Below are 12,706 nucleotides of genomic sequence, written 5' to 3' on the forward strand. Positions count from 1 at the left end.
CTTTGCAGGGGATCACACCCTGCTCTCAGACACCCTTGCCATGAAATGTTGTATCCTGATGGAGCAGAGACAAGAGCCAGCCCAGCTCTCAGCAGGCAGGCAGGGCACTCTGCCGAGGAATATCAGAAGCCTCTCTCAGAGAAGGCTCAGAAGCGGAGCTCTGCCCTTTCCCTACCTGTGCCTCTGACCATAGAGAGTTTATGCAACACCTCCTCCTCACTCACTACTTTATGAACTCCTTTCCAAGAGGAGAAAATGAGAAGAGAAAGCAACACGCTACACACAGAAAGACTGACCAGGATCACTGAGCAGGGCAACTCTGGGCTGCAGAGAGCAGCATCCCCAAAGAGCTCAGAGGCAGCACCTCCAGCAGCCAGCAGGCTCCAGGGACACATCCCTGACGGTGTTCCCACAGGGAGCAGCTCCCACCTCCCACCTCCCCCTGATGCCCAGCAGAGGGGCTTGCCCATCTCTACAGACACCGCCCTGGAGGAAAAGTGAACACTCCACACAGGGCTGGCATTGTGCTGGGCCAGGAGAGCTGCCAGGACCCCGGAGCTGCTGTGGGCACATCAGAGCTCCAGGGTGGGGACACCTGGTGCACTTTGGATCACCTGCACGACTGTGGCTGTACAGAAAGGTCATGAGGGACATCACCACCTCAGAGACTTCCTTCTGACCTGGGCTACCTCCTGCCCCGTGAGCCCCAGGGGGGCTTTTGAACATCAGAGAATCCCAGAAGGTCTGGGTTGGGGGGAACTTTAAGGATCATGTAATTCCAGCCCCCTGGCACAGGCAGGATGCCACTCACTAGATCCAGCTCCTAAATCAGACTCAGGATCCTGCCCTGCTCTCAGCCTGTGTCTCCTCCCTAATAACTGAGAATCTGGACGTTTGTCTTTCCTTTGCCAATGCTGGAGCTGAGTCCCTGGGCATGGAGAGGGGTTCAGTGCCTCATCATGCAACATCACCCTAATCCCCTGGGAATGCCAGAGATCGGGAAAAAAGAATAGCTTTGTTGGTTGTTGTTATTTCTAATTAACTGGGGGGGAAGCATCTGAAACATGAACACTTCTGGGAAAAAATTAGAGGTCATATTTGTGTTTTAATTTTAAAAGCAAACTATGAACAACAAAATGAAGGAATCACAGAAACAACCTGTGACTGAGAACAAGGAGATTTTAAAACTGGAAAAAATTGCAACGTTTTAAAACAAAACACTTTAATTGCACTGCTTCAAAATTTTGTGGGCTTATGAAACTTCTTTAATTTTATATCAGGGCAGACAAGAAAGCCTCTGAAATACCAACCCAATTTTAAAGGCAGAAGGAAGGAGGGATAAAGAAAGAGGAAAATAATGAAGTATATATTCATAGTCAAGACTGAAAAGATCCTCAAAGAACAGAGGCCCTCTCTAATACATTATAGGGAAAGAAAAATATGAAAGGTGTCGAATTGCCTAAGCAGATGGCAGCAGTGCAATGCATGGAAAATCAAAAGCCAACGTTTCCTGTCCCCTCGACTCCAGGAGAACGTGTCTGCATCCACCAGCTGCCTTTTTGCAAGGAAAATGGACAATTTAAAAATGTGAGCATCACAGGAATAACAGGTCCCTGAGCACAGGACAAATCCTGCCAACTAGAACATGCCTTACTCACCCTGATCACAGAGGGTACCATGGAAGCAGCACTGCAGGAGTGCTTGGATGGAGTGCTGGTACACTGGATGCAGGAGGAAAGCAGAAAGGATGTGACAACCGAGTCAGGACTCCAGAAAGCAAAGCTCACAAAGGACTGGTGAGCTGTGCAATGACTCAGCAGGAAGAAAAAAAAAATTATAGCAGCTGAGAGGCAAGTTTTTTCAGTAAAGACAGGTACCATAAAAAAGTAAGTAAAGTAATAAAGAGACAGAAGCAGAGTTCCCAGGCTGGAATTCTGCCTGTGCACACAGAGCTGTCTCTGCTGCTCTCCATTCCCATCCTCTCCCAGCACACCTGAGCAGGCAGAGGAGCAGGAAAGCCTGGCTTTAATCCCTGCTGCCTCCCAGCACCTGCCAGGCTCAGTGCAAAGGTGATTTTCTTGGTGAGCCATGTGAGAGGAAGCTACAGCCCGGCCAAAAGTCAGGAAAGCAGAGCAGACAGAGTGCCAGCCTGGGGAAGCCAGGGAAAGGAGCAGGAATGTGGCAAAGCAGGAGAGCCAGCCTGCTGCCCTGCCAGGCCCAGGAACGTGGTCAGGACAGGAAGGTGACAGAGCATCCCTGCACCTCCTGAGCATGAAATCCCACCTCCTGCTTCTCCTGCATAACTTTCCAGGAGGGCTCTGCCATAACTGTTGAGGCTCAACAGATCCTCCTGGAATGTAAGATTAAATGTAATCTGCAAAACAGAGATAACATGCTCCAACCAGATGGATGAGCAAGACAAGTTGTGCAGATTTCACTGCTCAGTTTGAACATATTCTCACTCACACTCTCCTTTGCAAATCTTTATGCAAATAGCTTTTCAAGAACATTTAATCCTCCACTCTCCCAAGTTATCACAGCAGCATTGCTGTCCCTTCAGTCTGGAGTCCAGAGAGACCCCAAGGCACTGGGCATCTGCCTGGCCCAAGCCAGGTGACATTCAGTGACATTTGAGCAGATGCTCATGTGCTCTGCAAGGCAGGAGCAGAAAGGAGATGGATCAGGTAACTGCAATTCCTTTCCATCATTCCTCCCTGGCAAACCCAATCCCTTGAAAAGCACTGTCTTATCTCTGCCTTTTGAATCTCACCTGGCCTGGTTCCACTGGTGTCAATTCTGCATCTCTGCTACCACTATGCTTCTGCACCAGCGTAATAAAAGAGGAGAGGATGCCAACAACTCCTCTGTGCAGCACAATAACTGTGTAATTGTGTTGGCTGGAGCAGGGAACTATAAAATCAGAGGGGAGGGGAGAAAAGAGCAGCTGAAAGGTAACAGCACTAGGAATGATACTCTAAATGTTCTCCTCTGCCACCACACCACCCCTGTTAGCCAACACAAGCTGTGAAACTACTGAGAAAATTAACCTCTTCAAGGCAAGGAAAGCTGGGGCTTCATGACTGGCACACAGAATTATGTGTTTTAGAAGAGAGAGCAGTGAGGATACAAGGGGGACCCTGGCCTGGTATATCACAACCAGTAACAGTTAAAAACAGGAAGCCAGGGTGAGGACAATCACAACATCTGCAACATCCTCCTGACATCTGTGTCAACATCCAGACTCCCAGGCCCTCAGGCACAGCTCAGGGGACTCAGGGGTTGGGATGAACAAAGACAACCCTGCTGAAAATAAACCCCACCTTTCAACCCTCTTTCAAAAGACCAACAGGAATAAAATAAAAAAATTTTCCCTGAAGTAATTTTTCTACTTGAGCCATGCAGCTCTTCACAATTAAGTCAAAATGTTCCTGTAAAACAGCTACTTTTGTTACTCCTTCTTTAAAAACGGTGTAAATAATGCAGAAGAAGACTCAGCATTGCCTTAGTCAGTGAAGTCTGGAATAAAACCCAAGAGTGCCAGCTGCTGTCCGTCCTCCATAAAAGCCTTCTCTCCATACAACATGACCATGGACACTTTTTTAACCCATGCTGACAACCTGTTTGCATACAAACACTGAGAAACAACATTCCCCCTCCCAGGAGCACCTAAAACACTGTGGTTTGGGGAAAGGAGTAGCTGGGAAGGGCTAAGGAAGCATAAGATACATGAATTGTTTATTTTCAGTATGACTGAACACTTCATTCCAGTTGTATCACAGTAGAGGCTGGAATATTTCACTGCAACCTTCAATTGTCCTGACTCATGCTGTCAGTAATAAAATACCCTCTTGGGAAAACAAATAAATAGACAAATGATTTGGTTAAGTACCTACCAGTGAAAGCACACTGGCCATTATTTTGAAGGCATTCAAAAAGGTTGCAGGTGTGATGTGCTAGAGCAAGTGATGAAGGGATTTACAGCTCTGTCACTTTCACAAGGACCAAAAAAAAAAAAAAAAAAAAGAAAGTGTGGAGCAGCTTTTGAAAGGATTTGTCTCAAGCATCCAAAGGGTAGTCTGGAAAATGAAAGCATTTCTATTCCACTGGCACTTATGCAGAGCAGCAGGATAATGAAGTGACCGGGCTATTGCCCTTCCCAAAGCAATGAGATCTTGCTGAAAGTAGTACACATTAATCTCAGTGCCCAGGGAAAGGGCACTAAACAGTGCTCTGCCAGCCTCTTACCCCCTCTCTCAGTAACCAGGATCATTTTTGAACTGACATCTGCAACAGAGACTTTTTAGTGCATAATGAGTAACTCGGCAAAAAGGCTCTGAGAGAATGGGTAAAAATATAGTGAACAAAGGAGTAAAATTACATGATATAATGCAGCCTCAGTGAATAGGGCAGCCTGACAACAGTACTTTCAAAGACTCCTGGTGAGGATGTGACTTACAGAGCCATGGAACAGGCAATGAACCATCCCGGAACAGCACCTGCTCCTTGCTCCTACTACCCCCACACTGTCAGAATGCTCAGAAAAGACAGTTCCTCTTATAATCAGGGCAGGGAAAAGTCCAGTGCAACAAAAATTAGTCTGTAACCATCCCGAAATCTTCTTGCCAAAGAGGACTGGGATTTCCTCTGGCCGTGATGCGGGCGTTACAATCTGACTGATCCAGGAGCTGAGTCTCTCTCAGGTCATGGGAAGGTTCATTCCTGTGCCAGGCTTCTCTCCCTGCTCTCCCCAGAATGGGCTGGTGGCTTCCCACCGGGATGTGACTCGCTGATCGGTGTCTCCCTCTCTGCTCCCAGGCAGTTCACAGAGTGAGACTCTATTCCATGTGACAGCCCAAGCCACAGCTCCCTCCCTCCTCTGAGGTTTTTCATTCCCAGAGACAAATGAGCTCACTTGAAATATTCTCTGCAAACTTTGTACAGAAATCAGGGGTGGGTTTTTAAAAATATTTTTTCCTTATTTGGAAAAACATTTCATAAACCATGGAGACACAAAACAGGTTGTGTTGGGAGGGAGCTTAAAGACCACCCAGTGCCAGCCCCTGCCACAGACAGGGACACCTTCCACTATCCCAGGCTGCTCCAACCCCTGGCCTTGGGCACTGCCAGGGATCCAGGGGCAGCCACAGCTTCTCTGGGCACCCTGTGCCAGGGCCTCACCACCTTCACAGAGAAGAATTTCCCCCCAGTATCCCATCCAACCCTGCCCTCTGCAGTGGGAAGCCATTCCCCTTTCTCCTGGAAATCCTGGCACTCCAGGATCCTCAAACTAAATATCTCTAAGCTATCTAAGTGACCTCTTCAAGCTTGCTCTGCTTTGTTTTTCATGCAGTAACTGAACAGGCAACACAACCCAGACCTGATGCCTCCTCTTATGTCATGGAAAACCCACAGGAGAGAGCATGGTTAGTGGAAAAGACAAACCTTTCTGCTCCTGAATGGAGAATGATATCTTTTTGTATTCCCATTATATAATTAAAGCTTTCAACACAGTTTTTTATTGTAAATGCAGCAGTAATTAAATATGTTCTCTAAAATAACATGATTTTATTTTCCCTTGCAAGCAGATCCAGTGCACAGCTAGAACAGAAGATTTTCTGCCACACAAAATGTGTCTGCACGTGAAGCTTTCTGTTAGACCACACTCACACCATGCCAACACTTCCCACTTTCCCAGCTCCCACAAACAGCCAGCACCAACCCTTTGCACACAAAGCAACACAGCGGGAATGGTGACAGAAAACAGGGAACCAGCCCCTTTCTCAGATCTGATTTCTGTTTTCCCCTGACATGCTGCCACACACTCATTATGGCACAGAGAGCCAGTCAGGGTCAATTCACTTCTGTAAGCACACACAAGTAGCAAAAAGCTTCATTTTTATGAAGTTCTGAGGCTCATGACAGTGGCAAAAGGTATCCCTTGGTGTGCTTGTTTTTCCTTCTTGTTCTGTTGGCACAGCAAGTGTCAAACATCAGTGGGTGCTGTTTCTCTGATTTACTGACTATGGAGAGTGTTTTAGGAACACTTTTTTAGGGAAATGGGGAATATTTGGGAAAGGATATTTGAGAGACAAGGCATCAGTAGCCTTATAAATACTTTATTTATGGCACCAGCAAAAGCAAGAGTATTTCAACCCATGAGAGTACACACCTGGACATATTCTAATGTACTCATTGGCTGTTGGCTTCCTTTGAATTCCTTATTTCTCCAAAGAGAGCTGTATCACAATTTTTAAGAAATACACGTGCAAAGGTAAAATCAAGAGTGGGCAAACAACAGTATCCAGAAAGATCTGCAGTTTCTGTTTCAATATTCCCCCTCTCAAACAGTGCTGAACACACAAAAGCTTCTTCCCAAACCAGTATTTCCTGTTTGTTCCCTGTGCTGCACAGGTGACTAAGCTCCCTGCTGATCAGCACTTTCAGAACCTGATGGATGATGATAACAGACCTTTAAAGTCCCAGCTCCTGCAGGAATCTCAACACTCTGGCCAGAGCTTCCCACACATGACTTGGCAGCCAAAGGGGCTGGAGCACAGAGAGCCCAGCAGGTGACACCTCCAAAGTCCATCCAACACCACAGCATCCATTTCACCCATAACTGCACAACTCCCTTTTAACAGGAAGCAGCAGTCTGAGGTTATTTCCCATGAGCCTTCCTGTTCCTGTGTGCCCAGACTTTGCTTTGTCCTTAGCAAAGTCCTTAAGCACCAAGGAAATTTCTGCATCTGCACAAGAGAGAACAGGCCAAAAACCTTACCTTCTGTTCTTTTATGAGCCACTGGGGATTTATCAAAAATGTTCCCTAAGCAGAGGCACATCCTGATTCAGAAAGGGGCCAGATACTAATTAAACATCCTGTGTGTGCAGCAGCAAGGGTTTTACATCTCAGTGGTGTCTGTTTCCAATGCCATATCCAATGTCTATTCCTTGTTAGCTGTAACCAGATCCAAAATCTCATTTACAAAGTCTGCATCAGGCAGAGCAGCACCTTTTCTCGCAGTGACACTGTGGAGTTCATGAAACTTGTTACACACTCCGAAGTCAAGGTGGTATTTCAGTTATTTCAATAGGATACATAAAAATAATCAAAAAGTACAGATCCAAGTTGCTGTCATTTCTCTGTGGGAGGCACAGAATAACTCCGTAAGGCAGGGAACGTTATCCCAGTGCCTCTTCCAGTACCTGAACCTCCCCCTTGACCCAGGCAGAAGGGAAGATGAGGTTACCTGCTGGTCCTCTACAAATATTTATAAAGCTCTACACAGAGCGGGAGATGCTGCCACAGAACGTCACAAATCTGTGTGAAGCTGTACTTGAAATCCCCTCCAAAAAGAACAAGTGTGTGCCCATTTAACAACATGCATGCAGAAAAAATGTCCTGCTGCTGGTTCTCAAGGAGCTGAGGAGAAATGGGGAAATATTTTTAGTGCCAGACCAACCCCCAGGACTTACAAGACCTGTACAAATGCCCTTGGGACTGACCATGACCATGAATTATAAGCACATTAAAACAATGTTAGAATTTCACTGCAAATCTCTCAGCATTTCATATTTTCAAAACTGCAGTCATGGAGTCAAACAGTAATGAAATATTCTCAGTTTTCAGTATAATTATTGTCTTGTGAAGGAAAGGTGAATAACATGACACATCTTGCACTTGAAAACTCAAACTGGAGGGCAAGTAAAATTATAATCAAAGCACACCTTGAAAGGCATCAATTTTAAAGTCAGACTTGTGATTTTCAGTAACTCGATTGCTGTTTTTTAAACGCTGGAGGGGTCAGTCCTACCACAGATGAAAAGTCACTACAAAAGGTGAGCATTTCTTTAAAATGAGTCCTTGGGTGCAGAAATGAAGTGTTTTGCTCCCTCTTCTCAGGCTCAGGGCCAGGAGTCAGTGCTGGACCACAGGGACCCTTCACTCCTCTCCTCCTGAGGTGGCCACGGGCCCTGAACAAAGGAAATTCAACATCAATGGACAGAGGAAAAGCCAAAACCCTCCCTGGGAGATGACAGGAACATGTTTGAATCAAACAAATTTCAGGCACAAGTGCAAACTTATAAAAGGTCAGTTCACTGCACTAGAAAAACTAAACAAGTACATGAAGGAGAAATCCATACTGCTTCCACTCATGGACGTGTTTTCCATTTTGAAGGGGAAGGGGGAAGGGGGAAAGAAGGGGAGGAGATGCAATACATGCAACTGCATTTTATCTTTTTCACCCTACTCTTGTGTATACACGTAATTTTTAGTCCATCCCAAAAGTACTGCATTCTTCTAGCAGCACTGCATGGCAGCTCTGAGACAGGCCCTCTCTTTCACCCAGCTTTATCTCATTCCTTCATCTAACAGCTGCTCCAAAAGCCAGTCAGATCTGCCAATGCAGCACTTGTGAAGGAAGAATAGAAAATATACGATTACCTCATATCGCTCCAGATACTTTTTCTCTTCTGATGCTTGGTTGTGCTATTTGCTAGGAGAATTAACCCCGCTGTACACAGATATGAGGACTGAACACAAAGACAACACATAACTGAAAATACACTGGACTTTTCTGTTGTTAATTTCTGACATGATGGTTTATAAAATGTAAAGAGCAGAGCTCACAGGGTGTGAGGAGTGAGTTTACAAGGCATGAAGAGAGTCAAATAAAAGCCTGAAAAATAGTTTACTAAGTCAGCTTGAAATTTTCACCTTCCAGTAATGTTTTCCAGCAATTTGCCATCACAGCCAGGTGGTGTTAGCACCCAAGTACATCATTTTTAACACCCTTCCTACTGCTCAAAGGAGCAGAAAGTGCTGCAAAGGCCCAGGAGGAGGTTCCCACCACTGAACCAGCAAGATGTGCTTTCACCATTGTTTTAAGCCACTGAAGTCTGCAATTATAGAGCATTTCTCATGTGTCATTAAACCTGTCTCCACAGAATCCAGAGGAAAAGTGCATGGTAAAATCCCTAAGCGGTACCACACTCTCTCAAAGGGCTGTGCTCCAGGAGGTAGGAGATGTTCTGAAGCACATTGGAGCTAGAGAGCACAGGGAGCAGAGCCACTGATAACCCATGGAACTGTTCGTTCTGCACAAATACACTCCTTTTTGGGTCCTCTGGCTGCAAATTAACCCATCCTGGCTTTCTGAACACACACAAAACTCATCTTCACAGCAGCAGGTTTAAAGCCCTTCCCTGCAGCCCTGCAAGCCAAGGCCCGGCCGAGCCCTCAGTGCCCACAGCCGATGGAGCTCAGGGCTCTGTGCCGGCAGGGCTGGGCACCAGAGCCAGCCCCAGCAGCAGCTGCACTCCAGCTTGCAGCCCTGCTCCTGCTGCTCCTCAGCCAGCCCCAGCAGCAGCTGCATTCCAGCTTGCAGCCCTGCTCCTGCTGCTCCTCAGCCAGCCCCAGCAGGGCCCGGCGTTCCCAGCCCTACTCTGCCCTGTGCGGCTCTCTGGGCTGTTCTGCAGCCAAGCACAAATCCCACTTCTGACTGACTGCACGATGGCTCATCTGAAACCCATTCAGAGCGTTTGTAACCATTCTTGCTCTGACATTCCCCCGCCAAACAAGACACAAGAAATAAGGAAAATCAGAATCAAGGAGCTGAATTCTTGAAGGGAAATCTTTATCTTCACAGAGTCCTGTGGCCAAGTGGCTCAGATTTTCCTTTGCCAATGGTTCCAACCTGAGCACTGAACTGAGTAACAAATTCTCAGGGAAATAAAGTTCTCTTCTGAAATTCATAAGCAGCAAAGCCAAGACCAGGATTGATGTTGTCTGCACACCCAGCAGCTGTGCAGACCCAGCAAATCCCACAATTCTTGCTAAAAGGACAGTGACAGCAGCAGCCAAGTACTCTCTGTCTACCAGCCCCAAATTGTGAGAAGAACAGAACAATGAATGAAAGGAGTTTTGCCTTTTTGTCTGTGAATTTTGAGATTTAAAAGTGTCCTGAATATGTATTTTAAATGAGCAAAGAGGTGATCCTGGGCCTAAAAAGCAAGAAAAGGTCAGCACAAACAGGCTCCATACAAAACAGAACCCTGTATTCAGGGTCTGTCAGCATCTGGAATTATTTGTGAGCAGCTGCTCCTGAGAACTTCCATGTGTGGTCAAGCACAGAAAAGGGAGAATGTGCTCAAACCCAGCAACATTTGCTAGAGAAAAGGTTTTTGTGTGGTTCATGTGTCTCCAATGTTTGTTCACACTGAAGAGGGGAGAAAAACTGTATTATTTCTGCAAGTCATCAGTCCAGCACACAAGGGAAGAAGCAGCATCTCTGCCAAGCATCTACTGCTCCAGAACTGAGGAAGAGCCTTTTTTGTCAACTGCAGAGACACCACTAGGAAACTGGGGGAAATGAATTAAAAATGAGGCATGGACTTTGCACAGAAAGGGCTGTAAGCTGGGCAGATATCCAGTGAGATCTAACATACAGATTCGGGCAGATTTCCATGAAGTATGTGACAAAACTCTTATCACCTCGCTAAGGCTAAAAACACTGCATAAACAAAGTCCAGGAGCACAATACAGCTTCAGAATCAACACTTGGAGTTTTGGTTCATTCTGTGCTGCTTATATATATACATACATACATACATGTATATAAAAATATATATATATATATATATATATATATATACACACACACAGGAACTGTGAGAGTTCTTCTTCATTTTGGTTCTGTTTTAAAGAAAAAGCTTCCCATTTTGCACTCAGAAGCGATCAATTGTGCATGCTTTTATAAGCAGGGAAAAATGCAATTCAGGTGTCCATCTGCATTCCTAAACCAGACCATGAAGTGTGTCATTTTAAAACAACAAACTTCATTAGAACAGCAAACTTTTTTAGGGTGAAGCTGGTAAGGAAAGCCAAGGCAAGGAGGTAAGGAAGTTTCAAGTGCTCCAGGACAAAACTGTGCCTGCACATTGCATTAACTGTGAGAGAAAAAGGAAGGAATTGGTATGTCAAACAGAGCTTTTTCCCCACAAGAACTTCACTTGTGGTGCTGGGAGCTGTCACAGCAGTTTTTCCAGCAGCATAATTATCTCCCTATGAAACTTGCTCCCCTCTCCAGAGTCCAGCGGGGAAAAGGAGGGGTTGTTTGTCTTTTCTTTCCAATAATGAACCCCTGGCTGGCAGCCTCAGCAGCTCTGCTGTGTCCCAAACTCATGCTGGCTCCAAGGCTGCAGATGGAAGCTCAGCTCCTCCATCATCCCAGCAACCACATCCCAACATGTCCCATGAAGAATAACTCTGGGCTTTGCCAGAGCAGCTCCCACACAGGAGCAGCAGAGCTCTGACACTTTCACAGCTTCCCAGGGGGATTTAAGGATCATATAGGGAAGAGGCTTGTTAATCTCATCATATTGCTCCTGCAAAAAGTGATGAGCAACCGTGGCAGTATTAAACAAATGAGTTTGTACACTAAAAAACTTAACACAGCTTTGGTTAACCTTCTGGGCATGAATTTAATGGCTCTCTGCAACCACAAATACTGGGATTTAAGAATGACCATTCTCTGAAATTGATATCTGGTGTGTGTTGTCCTTGTTTCCCCCACCGTTAATAGCGACCGGAGATTCCCAGCCCATGAAAATCTAAGTGCTTTTATGTGTGCCCAGGAGCAGCTCCCCTGGTACCACATGGAGTGGGAAAGTCCCTTTAAATGAAGCTGTCAACACTGAGCATCAAATGAGACCCTGAAAGATGAAGACATCAGCATAGTTTCCCCTTCTTATTTTTCACAAGCCATGCCTTGTTTCTGGCTAGGCAAGTCCTCCAGCCAGCCTGCTCCCCTCTCAGTGTTCCAAATGAGACCAATTTAACCAATTTAAAAGGCTCAGATCTGCTCCTACACTCTAGCTGTTCCCTGGGCTGACACCACCAAGAGTTGGTTTTCCAGCAGATTTTGCTTATGCAAAAGTATGTTAAGAGGAGTCACTGCCTTTATCCTCACAGGAGAGTGCCCAAGTATCCAACACCTGGTATCAAATTTGTTATAACACATGCCCAAGGTCAAAACCCACTCTTATTTCAACTGTAGCAAGGGGTTTGCTGGGTGCTTGATGCCATTGAAAGTTCTTCTAAAGGAAAACATGAAAATCTTGTCCTGGTCCCTCTTCCCATCACTCCAAATTATGAGATTTGCTCAGAAACCATGAAAAAAAAATGTACCAAGTAGTTAAAAGTGCTCTTTTTATTTACCTTTTGACTCTCAATTGCATGGACTTTGGGGTTGTCAAAAGTTTTCTCCTTTATTAGAGCAGAAAGCTTTCATCATTATTAGAATACAAACAGATTTTCACAGAGCCACTGTAGGCAAATGCACTTAAAATAGTTGGATATTTTATGTAAATAGCTTTTAAAAAGCATGGCATGCACTGGCCCAGCACATTTGCACTCCCAAAACAGAAGCCAGCACAATGCAAAGAGATACAATGCTCATTTACAAATGACATTTATCTCATACAGCAAGCAAAACTATTCCACTAAAGTATCAGTAAGAGCAAATGCACAGAGAACAGCAGACCAAAAAGGCTTGGAAATATTGTATTTATTATTTCTGAAAAAGGTTTGTGTGGTATCTTGTTATATTTCACTTCTAAAAGGACAAAGCCTCCTGAAATACACAAATGAAAACAAGCGGCCAGAGAATCAAGCCTGTTTGCACGGTTAAAATACTCCTTAAGGGCT

At 45.4% G+C, this 12,706-nt stretch overlaps 1 protein-coding gene across 3 annotated transcripts in view; it reads right to left on the bottom strand.

The window, feature by feature from the left end:
* ARHGAP32 (Rho GTPase activating protein 32) overlaps positions 1 to 12,706 on the bottom strand; it is a 209,953-nt gene that overhangs the window by 158,198 nt on the left and 39,049 nt on the right. The window lies entirely within an intron of this gene.

Source organism: Vidua chalybeata, chromosome 23, assembly GCF_026979565.1.
Source record: "Vidua chalybeata isolate OUT-0048 chromosome 23, bVidCha1 merged haplotype, whole genome shotgun sequence".
In the NCBI taxonomy this organism is placed as follows: Eukaryota; Metazoa; Chordata; class Aves; order Passeriformes; family Viduidae; genus Vidua; species Vidua chalybeata.